The sequence below is a fragment of the Schistocerca nitens genome, chromosome 3, assembly GCF_023898315.1.
Source record: "Schistocerca nitens isolate TAMUIC-IGC-003100 chromosome 3, iqSchNite1.1, whole genome shotgun sequence".
Taxonomy (NCBI): domain Eukaryota; kingdom Metazoa; phylum Arthropoda; class Insecta; order Orthoptera; family Acrididae; genus Schistocerca; species Schistocerca nitens.
The window spans coordinates 69,525,947-69,543,198 of record NC_064616.1 but is presented as its reverse complement, the minus strand read 5'-3'; the positions used below and the strand labels follow the sequence as shown (position 1 = coordinate 69,543,198).

The 17,252-nt window shown below is 38.4% G+C and overlaps 1 protein-coding gene across 3 annotated transcripts in view; it reads right to left on the bottom strand.

Annotated features, from left to right (window-relative positions):
* LOC126248029 (sarcolemmal membrane-associated protein-like) overlaps positions 1 to 16,860 on the bottom strand; it is a 330,102-nt gene extending 313,242 nt beyond the window's left edge. For all 3 annotated transcript variants that reach the window (XR_007545401.1, XM_049948630.1, XM_049948631.1), the window contains exon 1: positions 16,773 to 16,860. The gene's annotated coding sequence lies outside the window, so the exon portion shown is untranslated. The remainder of the gene's footprint in view (positions 1 to 16,772) is intronic.
* Between the last annotated feature and the right edge of the window lie 392 nt (positions 16,861 to 17,252).

Below are 17,252 nucleotides of genomic sequence, written 5' to 3'. Positions count from 1 at the left end.
AAAAAATCCCGTTCTGACTCCCCTTAAGACGACTGATCAGTAACTAACAACAGACAGAAAAATCTAGAAGCATTTTAATATTTTTTTAAATATCTGTATAGTGCAGGACTTTAATGGAAAATACAGTTAATAATGAAGATAATGTCACTGCAAGAGTGATGCCTGATGTGGCCTATGTAGAAAGGAGAGGCAGCTGGAGATGGTGGATAAAAGTGGTTCAAGCTACAAGCAAAAACTTGAATTATTATTTCTTCATAATGTGGAAGGTCTTTACTAAAATCATTACCAGGAATATAGAAAAAAAAAGAAACATTAGATTTTAATTAACCAAAGGAACAAACTAGCTTTTATTAAACTAATGACTTCCAGTCTGTGAACAAAGTTACAGAATGGAATGGAACAATGAGTATAAATTACTTCTCCTAAGATTTACAAATTTTGAAAAAGTTATTGGCTCAGCTTTAACAAAATTTATACTGGCAGTCCCTGAGAAACAAGACACTGATTTAACCTATGTCAGCACACAAACTAACATATAGCCTACATCACTGCCACAGCTTTAATTAGAATTCTTCAGCATTTTCAAAACTTTAAAACTGAAAGTGGAGTCTAGTAAGGAGGCTCCATGCCATTAAACCTATTCTCAAAACTCCTACACAAGATTTTCAGATCTGTAATCTTAGAAGAAGAAAAAAGGCGTATCAATGGAACTTCTATGAATCTCATTTGTTCATCTGATGACATTGCTGTTTGCCTTCAAATATTAATGCAGTAACTCTGTATACCAAGTTTCAAAGCAGGCCTGAAAATTAAATTCAGCAACACTAAGATTATGTGTAAGCAACAAATAGGAAAAAAGTAGTACAAATTGACACTGACATTAATTTATTGAGTTCGGTTTACAGATTCTGAGCAGCTGAAAACAATGACTATGTGAACAGCAAAAATAAATAAATACATAAACAGAATAGTAAAAATAGCCAGCAGTGCTTTTGGCAAACTACATAGGGTCATTAAAGTGAATGCTGCAATGTGTCTGAAATGAAGTTTACAATAAGTGCCCATTCCCAGTTCCGGCATTCAGAAAACACAATGTTATTATGGAGTGAAGTCTTCAGATGTAACTTCAGGCATGCCCCAGGTGAGTTATACGGTAGGTCCATTACTTTTCACAACATTAATAAATAAACTAGTAGACAACATTAAAAATCCATGAGGCTTTCCACAGATGATACTATTGCAATGCTAGAAAACTGTAGCGAAATGCAGGACGACCCGTAGGGGATCAATGTTCAGGACAAGGAGTGGCTACTTACCATCAACATAAAGAAATGAAACATATTGCAAACACATAGATAGACGGACCTTTTACTGTATTATTACACAGTAGCACAACAATCAATGGAAACACTTACGTTCATAAAATATAGGGTGGTTAGTGTTAAACTTTCAGTACTCACTCAAGAGGGCCTCATGACAAATGAGTGATCGACGACAATGAAACTTTGTGGAAATACCTTTAAGAACATGCGGCAGAGAAATAATGAATAAACTCTTGAAAGAAACATATTTTAGTTTCCACATAAGAGGGTAACATCTGTTAATTGTGTACCATATTCATGTATCAAGTTAAAAACATTTATCAACGTGATGACCATCTGCATCCATAACAGCCTGGAACCATATTAGGGTTTGCTCTACTACTGCCCGAAATAATGGTAGACCACGAAATGTTCAGCTGTCATGACACAGTTTGTGCAATGCTTGAAGACTGCACATTGCACCCCGTGTTCTCGGCCATGGCAACAGTAACTTCAACAATTTGTTGCACAACTGACCGTCTGCACCTCCCACGAACAATTCTCCAATGGTCAGTTAGTCTGAAATTCCAAATCATGGTTTTCAATACCTGTGCAGAAAGAGAACCTGTCATATTCCATTAATGTATCTAAACTTGCGAATAGCAGCAGCACTATTGCTGTCGTTTTGATAAAACAGCTTTATGAGTAGTAGCCCTGCTCGCCTTGGTCAGATCCATGTTGATTGCTTGTAACTGTAATGCACACTGATGCTCATGTTTCAACCCTACATTGCTGTACCAGTACCAGGATTTAATGGTAAGTCACAACACAGATACTACACAATAACACAAATCCTGCAGTGCACAGTCTGCACATCATTCCTAAAAATTTTGGTACCATACAGTAAATAGTTTCCTGTACTCACTGGCTCAAGTAGCGAAAGTTTAATTATAACCACCCTGTATCTAGAAGCACAAGTACAGAGAGATTTGAAGTGGGATGACCCCGTAAAATTAATTGCGGGTAACGTAGATGGCAGAGAGATTCAGTAGAAGAATCCCCACAAAGTTTAGTCCATGCACAAAGGAGATACCTTACAAAATGGTTGTTTGACCAATACTTCAATATTCCTCATCAGTTGGGATCAATGGCAGACAGTACTGATAGACAAAATAGAGAAGATCCAAAGAGCAGTGTGTTTTGTTACAGGTTCACTTAGTAAGCAGAAAAGCATCACAGAGGCAATCAACCAACTCCAGTGACAGATGCTGCAAGAGGGACATTCTGCAACACTGTTTGGTCTACTAATAAAGTTCTGAGAGTGGACATTTCTAGAAGTGTCAAACAATATATTGCTTCCTCCTACAAATATCTTTAGAAGAGACCAAAATATAATCAGTGACACTGGTACACAAAGCACCATCCACTATGCACCGGAAGGTGGCTAGAGAAGTATAGAAGTAGATACTTACATCATAGGGTAATGGGTTTCTGAGTTCTGCTTAATATGCCAGGGGGCCCACTACACACAAGACAACTATACAAGCAGTGGGAGCTGTCAGGGAGGAATGGGCGGTTTTTAAACTACAGAAAGAACTTCAGTCTGAAAGGGGGCAGGGCAAACACATGAAGGTAGAACTAGCAACAATTAGTATTGTAACTGTAAACTGTTGTAGCTGTGTTGGGAAACAACCAGCTAGAAGTGCTAACAGAAAGCACTGAAGCTTAAATAATTATGTATGGAAAGATGGCTAAAACTGGAAATAAGTTCAGCTGAAATTTTTGCAAATGACCTAACAGTGCAGCTAGAAATAGTTTATCTTGTAGTGAAATTGATGTAGATAGTTCCTGTGAGTCAATAATGGTAGAGATTATACTTGAAAACTGGAATATTTTAATAGTTCGTTCCTTTTACTGAACCCCCCCACCACCACCAGACTCAGATGGTAAAGTTGTTGAACAGTTCCAAGAAAACTCAAGTCTCATTTAAAACCGGTACCCCACTCAAAGTTATAATTGGTGGCAACTTCAATCTACCCTTGATATGGTGGCAAAAATACACTCCTGGAAATGGAAAAAAGAACACATTGACACCGGTGTGTCAGACCCACCATACTTGCTCCGGACACTGCGAGAGGGCTGTACAAGCAATGATCACACGCATGGCACAGCGGACACACCAGGAACCGCGGTGTTGGCCGTCAAATGGCGCTAGCTGCGCAGCATTTGTGCACCGCCGCCGTCAGTGTCAGGCAGTTTGCCATGGCATACGGAGCTCCATCGCAGTCTTTAACACTGGTAGCATGCCGCGACAGCGTGGACGTGAACCGTATGTGCAGTTGACGGACTTTGAGCGAGGGCGTATAGTGGGCATGCGGGAGGCCGGGTGGACGTACCGCCGAATTGCTCAACACGTGGGGCGTGAGGTCTCCACAGTACATCGATGTTGTCGCCAGTGGTCGGCGGAAGGTGCACGTGCCCGTCGACCTGGGACTGGACCGCAGCGACGCACGGATGCACGCCAAGACCGTAGGATCCTACGCAGTGCCGTAGGGGACCGCACCGCCACTTCCCAGCAAATTAGGGACACTGTTGCTCCTGGGGTATCGGCGAGGACCATTCGCAACCGTCTCCATGAAGCTGGGCTACGGTCCCGCACACCGTTAGGCCGTCTTCCGCTCACGCCCCAACATCGTGCAGCCTGCCTCCAGTGGTGTCGCGACAGGCGTGAATGGAATGACGAATGGAGACGTGTCGTCTTCAGCGATGAGAGTCGCTTCTGCCTTGGTGCCAATGATGGTCGTATGCGTGTTTGGCGCCGTGCAGGTGAGCGCCACAATCAGGACTGCATACGACCGAGGCACACAGGGCCAACACCCAGCATCATGGTGTGGGGAGCGATCTCCTACACTGGCCGTACACCACTGGTGATCGTCGAGGGGACACTGAATAGTGCACGGTACATCCAAACCGTCATCGAACCCATCGTTCTACCATTCCTAGACCGGCAAGGGAACTTGCTGTTCCAACAGGACAATGCACGTCCGCATGTATCCCGTGCCACCCAACGTGCTCTAGAACGTGTAAGTCAACTACCCTGGCCAGCAAGATCTCTGGATCTGTCCCCCATTGAGCATGTTTGGGACTGGATGAAGCGTCGTCTCACGCGGTCTGCACGTCCAGCACGAACGCTGGTCCAACTGAGGCGCCAGGTGGAAATGGCATGGCAAGCCGTTCCACAGGACTACATCCAGCATCTCTATGATCGTCTCCATGGGAGAATAGCAGCCTGCATTGCTGCGAAAGGTGGATATACACTGTACTAGTGCCGACATTGTGCATGCTCTGTTGCCTGTGTCTATGTGCCTGTGGTTCTGTCAGTGTGATCATGTGATGTATCTGACCCCAGGAATGTGTCAATAAAGTTTCCCCTTCCTGGGACAATGAATTCACGGTGTTCTTATTTCAATTTCCAGGAGTGTATACGTTTAAAGTCAGTGGCAGGCAAAAAAATCATCCGAAGTTGTACTGAATTCTTTCTCAGAAAATTATTTTCAGCAATTAGTTCAGGAGCCCACTTGAAATTTAAATGGTTAAGAAAATAATGACGAATTCAGGGATTAGAGACAACACGGTGGTTGTAGCAAGACTGAATACCGTTAACATCCAAACATACAAAAAATAAATGCAAAACACATTTATTTAAAAAAGAAGATAAAAATTCACTTGATACGTCCCCAAAAGAAAGTCTCCACTTCTTCCACTCTGATTAAGTAACTGTAGACCACAAGTGGTTTGGATTCAAAGAAATAGTACTGATAGCAATTGAGAGAAGTACACCAAAGAAATTAAAAAGACATGATATTAATCCTCCATGGTACACAAAAAACTCAGAACACTGCTGCAGAAGGAACAAAAACAGCATGCCAAATTTTGAAGAACGCAATGCTTTGCTCTTTCACTAATTTTTGGGTTAGTTTAACCAAACATTGAGAAACGTTTAATTCATGAACAATTTTTTCTCTTGACCATGAGTCAGGGAGCAAACATAAAATTTTAACTTTTTCTCTTTAGATGTCACTGAACATTTAATTTTTAATTTCTCTATTAAGCTCAAACATTCAGTGTCAGATGATGCTGGTGGTAGGTTTTCTTCTTCTTCTTCTTCTTCTTCTTTAGTAATCTGTATTATTAAAGCATGATTCCAAGTCTTTTCTAATTTTGTCTGAAATTTGTTGTACTTTATTTTCAGTAGCCGCTTTTCTTTTTCTGCTACTTAAATTTATTATTTTTGAAGCACGAGATACATCTAACGTAGAACAAGCAAAATCCAATATGCTAACAGCTTCCTCATTAGGAATATAAGTGCCATTAACAAGGTTACATGATTCTGGTTGTGGTTTCACAACAAATATTTTTGAGTAACAATTTGGGCATGGGGGATTTCCAGGAGTCACATTACGTTTCACTTTGGAAGCTATTTAACTCTCACATAACAAGGACAAATGTTCCACTTTTGTTTCCCTCAAACCTTTAGTAATAAGCTTTTTATGAACTTTAAGTGGATCACAGCATTCCTTCCAAAAATGTGGTTGTACTGCAGAATATGTTTCTTCTCATGACACTCACACACTGATGTTAAAGAAGAACTTACTCGAAATTTAAACAAAGTTTGTGTAACTTCATCAGTCATTGACATTTTTCAAGTTTTTTGAAACTGAACCACAAACTGTTTTGTGACACACTTCACTTGCCATCTGTCCAGCAGAGCACTGTTCATCCATGTTATTGCATTCCAGTTAATCTCTCAAAATTAATTAGAAATTACAGACAGAACAAAGCACAACACATTCTACACTCTCGAAGTATATACACCCATTCTGACAGAGGTTTCAGAACAGACTGACTACACCAATGCCACACCGAGCAGTAATGTACTTCTACAATGCCACACCTAGCAATAATGTACTACTTTATTGACAATAAACGTAAATGGGCATTTTTATTACCATAGAACAGAAGCAAAAGCTCCTATTGTTTAATATTGAATTATTAAAAATAAACAAAATGAATGTTGGGTGATAGTGTTCACTAAATTATGTCACAATTAAATTTTATTACAATGAAACAATAAACCAGTTAAATAGCAACAGCCAAAAGATCAGTTGTAGAGTAACGTGAATTATTTCCTCATTTTCAAAAATTCATATCTTTGTTCACAGTCAGACATCAATGTTGAAATTTTTACAGTGCGTTGCTACCATATAGGTGTACAAACTGTGCAAAAATCATATTTTTATATATAGCCCCACCTGAGATAACTAACCCCAAACTTTACAAAAAATGAAAATTTTCAAATTTCAAAAATTCATAAAAAATTGAGGAAACATTTGTAAGTGCTCTTGCTCTATATGAGGCTAGTAGTGTATGATATCTAACTATAGGAAAAAATAGAGTCTCATAAATCACACTCCTTGTTTGTTATTTCTGAGCCTAAAAAGTGGATTTTTTAAACTTTGGATACCAAACATGGGAGGTCATTTTGACTGGTTATTTTTGAATTTAGGGTATTTTGTGTAATAGACAATGTTGTAGAGGACACTTTTCTAAAAACAATCATGTGAATCGCAATGTTTTAACTCAACCCATAGCAGAGATTTTCAAATTTTCGCTTATGTCTGCAGACTGAAAAATCGTTGCTTGCCTACAAATAAAAATGGCCACCATCCAGTAACTGTGCAAGATAAATGATTTAAAAAACTGTTTTAAACTTCTCCAATATGGGGCAATCACATAGAACAAAATTAAAATATTTAAAAAATGGTCAAGCAACCATCACTGGACCACTTCATATGGATTGACCCTTTTACTACTTGTACACATAGAAATTTGAGTTTTTTTAGACAGTGTTTACATATTTGAAAACAAGACAAAGTTTTGTATGTATACCTTGTTACCACATGGTGTGGATTTCCTGGATTTTTATGTTATTTAATGCAGACGTTTCATTTCACAGGATATCATCTGCGACCACATAGAACTTAATGTAGAACAGAAACGTGTTGTGTCCACACACACACACACACACACACACACACACACACACACACACACACACAAAATTCCACATAACATCAGTTAACAGCAGGCATAGCCATAATATGCTCAATCATAAAATTTTGAAGTAAATAACTTTTCTACATTAAGTTCCATATGGCTGCAGATGAAACACTGTGAAACAAAACAACTGCATCAAATAAAATAAAAACCCAGGAAATCCCTATCATGTGATGATGAGGTATATATACAAAACTGTTTTTCAAAAACGTGAATACTGTCTTAAAAACTCAAATTTGTGTGTGTTCAAGTAGTAACAACCATGTTTCCTGTTTTAAAGAAAGATAATAAAAAAGCCACTGATGATGCTAAACTTCGGTGAAACATGTCTCGGAAATAAAAAGAAAAATTATGTTTTGTTGAAGGCAGACCCTCTCCAAAAACAAAAGGATAATTATAATGTCGAAGAGGAAGTCTTACACATACCTAACTACAAAAAAATGAAGTATTTGTCAATGAATAACATTTAATTGATGACATTGCAGTTTCTCTTCAACTACTAATGGAATAACTTTATCTATAAACTCTGAAAATTAAATAACAATACTAAAATTACATTCAAACAACAAACAGAAAAAGTAAGTACAATGTAAGAGTCTTTTCCATAAAGCGAGATGCATTTGATAACTTTTCATGAAAAAAATTCGGCTACTTTTAAAACAGCCCATAATTAGTGACATAGATTAGATTAGATTAGATTAATACTAGTTCCATGGATCATGAATACGATATTTCGTAATGATGTGGAACGAGTCAAATTTTCCAATACATGACATAATTAAGTTAATTTAACAACATACTTAAGTTAATATAACAACTTTTTAATTTTTGTGTGTTTATTTATTTAATTTTTTTTCTTTCTTAATTTATATCTAAAAATTCCTCTATGGAGTAGAAGGAGTTGTCATTCAGAAATTCTTTTAATTTCTTCTTAAATACTTTTTGGTTATCTGTCAGACTTTTGATACTATTTCGTAAGTGACCAAAGACTTTAGTGCCAGTATAATTCACCCCTTTCTGTGCCAAAGTTAGATTTGATCTTGAATAGTGAAGATCATCCTTTCTCCTAGTATTGTAGTTATGCACACTGCTATTACTTTTGAATTGGGTTTGGTTGTTAATAACAAATTTCATAAGAGAGTATATATACTGAGAAGCTACTGTGAATATCCCTAGATCCTTAAATAAATGTCTGCAGGATGATCTTGGGTGGACTCCAGCTATTATTCTGATTACACGCTTTTGTGCAATGAATACTTTATTCCTCAGTGATGAATTACCCCAAAATATGATGCCATATGAACATGAACCATGGACCTTGCCGTTGGTGGGGAGGCTTGCGTGCCTCAGCGATACAGATGGCCGTACCGTAGGTGCAACCACAACGGAGGGGTATCTGTTGAGAGGCCAGACAAACATGTGGTTCCTGAAGAGGGGCAGCAGCCTTTTCAGTAGTTGCAGGGGCAACAGTCTGGATGATTGACTGATCTGGCCTTGTAACATTAACCAAAACGGCCTTGCTGTGCTGGTACTGCGAACGGCTGAAAGCAAGGGGAAACTACAGCCGTAATTTTTCCCGAGGACATGCAGCTCTACTGTATGATTAAATGATGATGGCGTCCTCTTGGGTAAAATATTCCGGAGGTAAAATAGTCCCCCATTCGGATCTCCGGGCGGGGACTACTCAAGAGGACGTCGTTATCAGGAGAAAGAAAACTGGCGTTCTACGGATCGGAGCGTGGAATGTCAGATCACTTAATCGGGCAGGTAGGTTAGAAAATTTGAAAAGGGAAATGGATAGGTTAAAGTTAGATATAGTGGGAATTAGTGAAGTTCGGTGGCAGGAGGAACAAGACTTTTGGTCAGGTGATTACAGGGTTATAAATACAAAATCAAATAGGGGTAATGCAGGAGTAGGTTTAATAATGAGTAAAAAAATAGGAGTGCGGGTTAGCTACTACAAACAGCATAGTGAACGCATTATTGTGGCCAAGATAGACACAAAGCCCATGCCTACTACAGTAGTACAAGTTTATATGCCAACTAGCTCTGCAGATGATGAAGAAATAGATGAAATGTATGACGAGATAAAAGAAATTATTCAGGTAGTGAAGGGAGACGAAAATTTAATAGTCATGGGTGACTGGAATTCCGTCAGTAGGAAAAGGGAGAGAAGGAAACATAGTAGGTGAATATGGATTGGGGGAAAGGAATGAAAGAGGAAGCCGCCTTGTAGAATTTTGCACAGAGCATAACTTAATCATAGCTAACACTTGGTTCAAGAATCATGAAAGGAGGCTGTATACATGGAAGAAGCCTGGAGATACTGACAGGTTTCAGATAGATTATATAATGGTAAGACAGAGATTTAGGAACCAGGTTTTAAATTGTAAGACATTTCCAGGGGCAGATGTGGATTCTGACCACAATCTATTGGTTATGAACTGCAGATTGAAACTGAAGAAACTGCAAAAAGGTGGGAATTTAAGGAGATGGGACCTGGATAAACTGAAAGAACCAGAGGTTGTAGAGAGTTTCAGGGAGAGCATAAGGGAACAATTGACAGGAATGGGTGAAATAAATACAGTAGAAGAAGAATGGGTAGCTCTGAGGGATGAAGTGGTGAAGGCAGCAGATGATCAAGTAGGTAAAAAGACGAGGGCTAATAGAAATCCTTGGGTAACAGAAGAAATATTGAATTTAATTGATGAAAGAAGAAAATATAAAAATGCAGTAAATGAAGCAGGCAAAAAGGAATACAAACGTCTCAAAAATGAAATCGACAGGAAGTGCAAAATGGCTAAGCAGGGATGGCTAGAGGACAAATGTAAGGATGTAGAGGCTTGTCTCACTAGGGGTAAGATAGATACTGCCTACAGGAAAATTAAAGAGACCTTTGGAGAGAAGAGAACCACATGTATGAATATCAAGAGCTCAGATGGAAACCCAGTTCTAAGCAAAGAAGGGAAGGCAGAAAGGTGGAAGGAGTATATAGAGGGTTTATACAAGGGCAATGTACTTGAGGACAATATTATGGAAATGGAAGAGGATGTAGATGAAGACGAAATGGGAGATAAGATACTGCGTGAAGAGTTTGACAGAGCACTGAAAGACCTGAGTCGAAACAAGGCCCCGGGAGTAGACAACATTCCACTAGAACTACTGATGGCCTCGGGAGAGCCAGTCATGACAAAACTCTACCATCTGGTGACCAAGATGTATGAGAGAGGCGAAATACCCTCAGACTTCAAGAAGAATATAATAATTCCAATCCCAAAGAAAGCAGGTGTTGACAGATGTGAAAATTACCGAACAGTCAGTTTAATAAGTCACAGCTGCAAAATACTAACGCGAATTCTTTACAGACGAATGGAAAAACTGGTAGAAGCCGACCTCGGAGAAGATCAGTTTGGATTCCGTAGAAATGTTGGAACACGTGAGGCAATACTGACCCTACGACTTATCTTGGAAGAAAGATTAAGAAAAGGCAAACCTACGTTTCTGGCATTTGTAGACTTAGAGAAAGCTTTTGACAATGTTGACTGGAATACTCTCTTTCAAATTCTGAAGGTGGCAGGGGTAAAATACAGGGAGCGAAAGGCTATTTACAATTTGTACAGAAACCAGATGGCAGTTATAAGAGTCGAGGGACATGAAAGGGAAGCAGTGGTTGGGAAAGGAGTGAGACAGGGTTGTAGCCTCTCCCCGATGTTATTCAATCTGTATATTGAGCAAGCAGTAAAGGAAACAAAAGAAAAATTCGGAGTAGGTATTAAAATTCATGGAGAAGAAGTAAAAACTTTGAGGTTCGCCGATGACATTGTAATTCTTTCAGAGACAGCAAAGGACTTGGAAGAGCAGTTGAACGGAATGGACAGTGTCTTGAAAGGAGGATATAAGATGAACATCAACAAAAGCAAAACGAGGATAATGGAATGTAGTCAAATTAAGTCGGGTGATGCTGAGGGAATTAGATTAGGAAATGAGATACTTAAAGTAGTAAAGGAGTTTTGCTATTTAGGGAGTAAAATAACCGATGATGGTCGAAGTAGAGAGGACATAAAATGTAGACTGGCAATGGCAAGGAAAGCGTTTCTGAAGAAGAGAAATTTGTTAACATCGAGTATAGATTTAGGTGTCAGGAAGTCGTTTCTGAAAGTATTTGTATGGAGTGTAGCCATGTATGGAAGTGAGACATGGACGATAACTAGTTTGGACAAGAAGAGAATAGAAGCTTTCGAAATGTGGTGCTACAGAAGAATGCTGAAGATAAGGTGGGTAGATCACGTAACTAATGAGGAGGTATTGAATAGGATTGGGGAGAAGAGAAGTTTGTGGCACAACTTGACTAGAAGAAGGGATCGGTTGGTAGGGCATGTTTTGAGGCATCAAGTGATCACAAATTTAGCATTGGAGGGCAGCGTGGAGGGTAAAAATCGTAGAGGGAGACCAAGAGATCAATACACTAAGCAGATTCAGAAGGATGTAGGTTGCAGTAGGTACTGGGAGATGAAGAAGCTTGCACAGGATAGAGTAGCATGGAGAGCTGCATCAAACCAGTCTCAGGACTGAAGACCACAACAACAACATGAAAGCAATGAGTGAAAATAAGTGTAGTAAGCTAATTTACTAAGATGTTTATCACCAAAATTTGCAATGACCCTTATTGCATAAGTAGCTGAACTCAAACATTTCAGCAGATCATCAATGTGTTTCTTCCAATTTAATCTCTCATCAATGGACACACCTAAAAATTTGGAATATTCTACCTTAGCTATATGCTTCTGATTAAGGTCTATATTTATTAATGGCGTCATACCATTCACTGTACGGAACTGTATGTACTGTGTCTTATCAAAATTCAGTGAGAGTCCATTTACAAGGAACCACTTAGTAATTTTCTGAAAGACAGTATTGACAATTTCATCAGTTAGTTCTTGTTTGTCAGGTGTGATTACTATACTTGTATCATCAGCAAAGAGAACTAACTTTGCCTCTTCATGAATATAGAATGGCAAGCCATTAATATATATTAAGAACAACAAAGGACCCAAGACTGACCCTTGTGGAACCCCATTCTTGATAGTTCCCCAGTTTGAGGAATGTGCTGATCTTTGCATGTTATAAGAACTACATATTTCAACATTCTGCACTCTTCCAGTTAGGTACGAATTAAACCATTTGTGCACTATCCCACTCATGCCACAATACTTGAGCTTGTCTAGCAGAATTTCATGATTTACACAATCAAAAGCCTTTGAGAGATCATAAAAAATTCCAATGGGTGGTGTTCGGTTATTCAGATCATTCAAAATTTGATTGGTGAAAGCATATATGGCATTTTTTGTTGAAAAACCTTTCTGGAAACCAAACTGACATTTTGTTAGTACTTCATTTTTACAGATATGTGAAGCTACTCTTGAATACATTACTTTCTCAAAAATTTTGGATAAAGCTGTTAGAAGGGAGATTGGACGGTAAGGAAATACGGAAGAGTCCGATCCCGCCCGTCTGCTTTGACCCATGACGTCACAAATATGGCGGAAACAAAAACACACACTTTCCACAAGCAGCCTAATGACACTAACGGGACAAGTGCGGGAAATGGGGTGTTTTGGGTGGGGGCGGGGGGGGGGGGGGGGGGGCAAACTAAATATAAACAAATTTAGACACCTTGCGTAGCTACAACGTGTAAGTGAAGACAGCCATGCATGAATACCCACCCACCTCCCCAGGGGTCGTAACCCCTGCAACCCATAGAAGATAAAGATGCTTCAGTAGCTGATTAGTGCTTTTTGTCTTTTTTTAAAAAAAAAAATCTCACGGGATAGAACGAACAGATCAGAAAGATAAATATAATAAACTAAAACAGAAATTGGAGGAAACATAATTAAAATAAGTAATAAGTGTTGTTAAATTAAAAAAAAAATCTCACGAGATAGAACGAACAGATCAGAAAAGTAAATAAAATAAGATAAAACAGAACTGGAGACAGCCACACTCAAACCAAACTCCGCGCCGTCATGACGTCACACACGACAACACCCTTACGTCACAGGTCAAAGCCGACGCGTGGGATCAGACGCTTCTGTCGACCTGGACGGTAATTGTTGACATCAGATCTCTCCCCCTTTTTATGCAAAGGTATAACAATAGCATATTTCAGTCTATCAGGGAAAATGCCCTGTTCCAGAGAGCTATTACACAGGTGGCTGAGAATCTTACTTATCTGTTGAGAACAAGCTTTTAGTATTTTGCTGGAAATGCCATCAATTCCATGTGAGTTTTTGCTTTTAAGCAAGTTTATTATTTTCCTAATTTCAGAGGGAGAAGTGGGTGAGATTTCAATTATATCAAATTGCATAGGTATGGCCTCTTCCATTAACAGCCTAGCATCTTCTAATGAACACCTGGATCCTACTATATCCACAACATTTAGAAAATGATTATTAAAAATATTTTCAACTTCTGACTTTTTGTTCGTAAAGTTTTCATTCAATTTTATGGTAATACTGTCTTCCTCTGCTCTTGGTTGACCTGTTTCTCTTTTAATAATATTCAAAGTTGTTTTAATTTTATTATCAGAGTTGCTGATTTCAGACATGATACACATACTCCTGGATTTTTTAATAACTTTTCTTATTATAACACAGTAGTTTTTATAATGTTTGATAGTTTCTGGGTCACTACTCTTTCTTGCTAAAAATTCAGTGCATCACAAACAATATGATTCTCATAAACTCACGAAGAATGGGCATGTAATGCCTAACATTTACACTTATTACTTCAGCACAGGCCATTGTTACATCCTTATTTTGTAAACTTTCACCGATTAATCACATTAGATATTGTAAACTTTAAAATTATTATTCAGTCAACAGAGAAGAGTACATTTTGCTTTTCTTTCTCATAGTGGAACACAAGAAATGCTGTTAACGTTATCCCAACTTAACAGTTCATATGGGCAGCTCAAGTGACCAAAATAAAATGTGAATCACTATGAGCATAGCACAATTAACTCTAATTTTTTTTGTTGCAATAAAAACTATGTTTTTACTTTTGTTGTGCAACCATCAAACTAATCAATTTCTTCAACATATCTTTCTTTCGAGACAGCACAAGACTAATGTTTTATTATCTTGGCTTAGTAAATGCACCTATGACACTAACAATACTTCCATATTTTTGAGAGAAAGGACTGTCATTCTGGAACAAAGATTCTTGATATATCCAAATACTACCTGTGACGACCCCACTAACAACAGAAAGATGTAAGTTCAATTGATGGTATTTATCACATCCAAAAACTACTCTCACCATCTCCCCCCCCCCTCCCCAACACTGAATTGTAATTACCCAGCAAAATTATTATTTTTTTTTTTTTTATTCTCATAGCTACTTTCATCATCATTAAAAGTAAGAACTCTATCATTTGGAAGATTTTATATATATCGTGCACATTTTATGTTCAGATGTTACAACACACAAAAAATAAAGTTGAATTTACAATTGTAATCTGATATTTGTACATCTGAAACTTCATTTAACAGACACTGTTGTCATGCCATCTCTGATCACCCTCTTTCTTCACAAGAAGATTTACCACAGAAAGTTTTTGGTTTTCACCTGGAAATTTCGTCTGTCTCAATAGGCAAGAATGGCTAAGGGTAGGCTATAACAAAAACAGCACTAATGCTCCAGTGTCCTATTGTTGAAAACCAAGAGACATTTAAGAGAGTATTGAAATATATTGCCCACACACCCCTGTGCAAGACAAGAACTTTTTCAAACATCTAGTTGAAAATCTGTAACAAACATCACCATTAAAAACCTGAGCTGCTAATATCTCCATAGGTTCACGAAGTTTCTAGATAAATTCCATCAGGATTACTGCCAACTATCAACGGAGCTACACAGAAACAATGGTGCATTATAAGGTGCAGAGCATATGTCGTAAACTCATGCACTCCATTAGAGGGGAGTGCAGAATTACTAAAAACCTCCAGATAACAACAACAACATACAACTGCTTCAGACAAATACAGGTTAAGTCGCACATGCATTTGTAGATGAAAACTGCATTACAAAATATGCAGCTAAATATTATTGTGTGTAGCAATAAAAACATTTAGAGGGTTTATGTCACCCAATATGATGACTGGTTGTTCTAATTTTTGTCTTTATAGCACATCAAATATGTATAATGTTTTCCGGAAGGTTATGTAGATATACAGTATGTTAAGAGATTTCCAAATTCCATAACAAATAAAAGCAGCAAAGTTATCACCAACCTGATGTTAGGTTTAACAAACACGTTCCACAGGAAGTGGTCAGCCACGGCTTTTCTCTACCCTGTGAACTGTCTTATCGAATGACACCCACAGCAATTCTGTACTCTGAACAGCTGGATTTGTAGTCCGACTCTGATCCATACTAAACAAACACACACACACACACACACACACACACACACACAAATATCTCTCTCTCTCTCTCTCTCTCTCTCTCTCTCTCTCTCTCTCTCTCTGTCTGTGTGTGTGTGTGTGTGTGTGTGTGTGTGTCCAGTACTTCAAATGTTGTCATACGTTTTAATTTTCGTATAATCAAAAAGCAACCGTTGAGACAAATATGCCACATTACATACTGAAGGATACATTGAAATCTAAACACACCTTTTGACAAAAATATGGCGCCTGTTGCAACAACATCCCAGCAACTGTGACAGCAAATTTTGTTAGTATGGATATTAATCACTGGAGGCTCAAGTCACTATTAGCAAGAACTAATGTTGCACAACACACAAATAATCGTGTAACACTTGAAACAGACCACTTCACGAACAGTCACAAGCAGTGGTTTTTGTAAAACACCTAGGCCTTTGCTGTTGACAGCTACACACATCCTACAAGCATGACCAAATAGCGAAGAACATCAGATCCACGTAATTTCTACCAATTGTGTCGTATTGTAACAGCACAGTACGTTCATTATACCGATATGCGACACATATCCGATTATAAAGTGAGCAATCAGGGCTGTGTCCTGTCCAACATTAATGATAAACAAATCACACAACAGCTGCACCGAAATACAGCATGACAACTGATGCAAATGCACAAGCGACGTCTCTCTGATGCCTGTGTGTATGCTTACTGCATATCAAACCCTATGATCGGTTAATTTGTTCTGGAAACTATAGTTTCACCCAGATTCCATACTTAGATCTGGTCAGGGAAAGCGCATCTGTTTTCATTAACAGCGTAGGAATTCGTACCAAATACAATACACGCGCAGCAAAAGATTCGCCGCATGACTGATACTTCTAATTGCAGCAGTGAACTAATTTGTACTCACAGTGCAAAAACATCCACAGAATTTGTTCCAATTCGATAGAGACTCAAAACTGTTTTCGTCGTACAGCCATCTTGGTGTGTTAAATTCACATTCTTTGAATATCGATGTTGTTGATAGCTATTGCCACTGCGACTAGCGCCAAAGACATTTAATGAAAACTGTTGGATGTTGAGGAAATATTTTGTACACATTTTTCACGGAAATATTCCTCTACCTAGCAATAAGCAACGTCGCACATCGCGAAATATTACAATCAGTTAAAATCCATCTGCGAGGGAAACGCCCTTGGACAATGAAAATGCGAAAAGAATACGTACCATTGAAGTTTCTCGTTTTTTTATAGCCAGGATCGTGTTCAGAACTGATTTGTATTGAGCAGTTTCGAAAAGTAAGACTGTCATCCTGAAGATGAGCTTGGATATAAAAAATCTTTAAAGAATATATATGTCTATAAACACACGGTTTCTTCCCTTAGGCCGT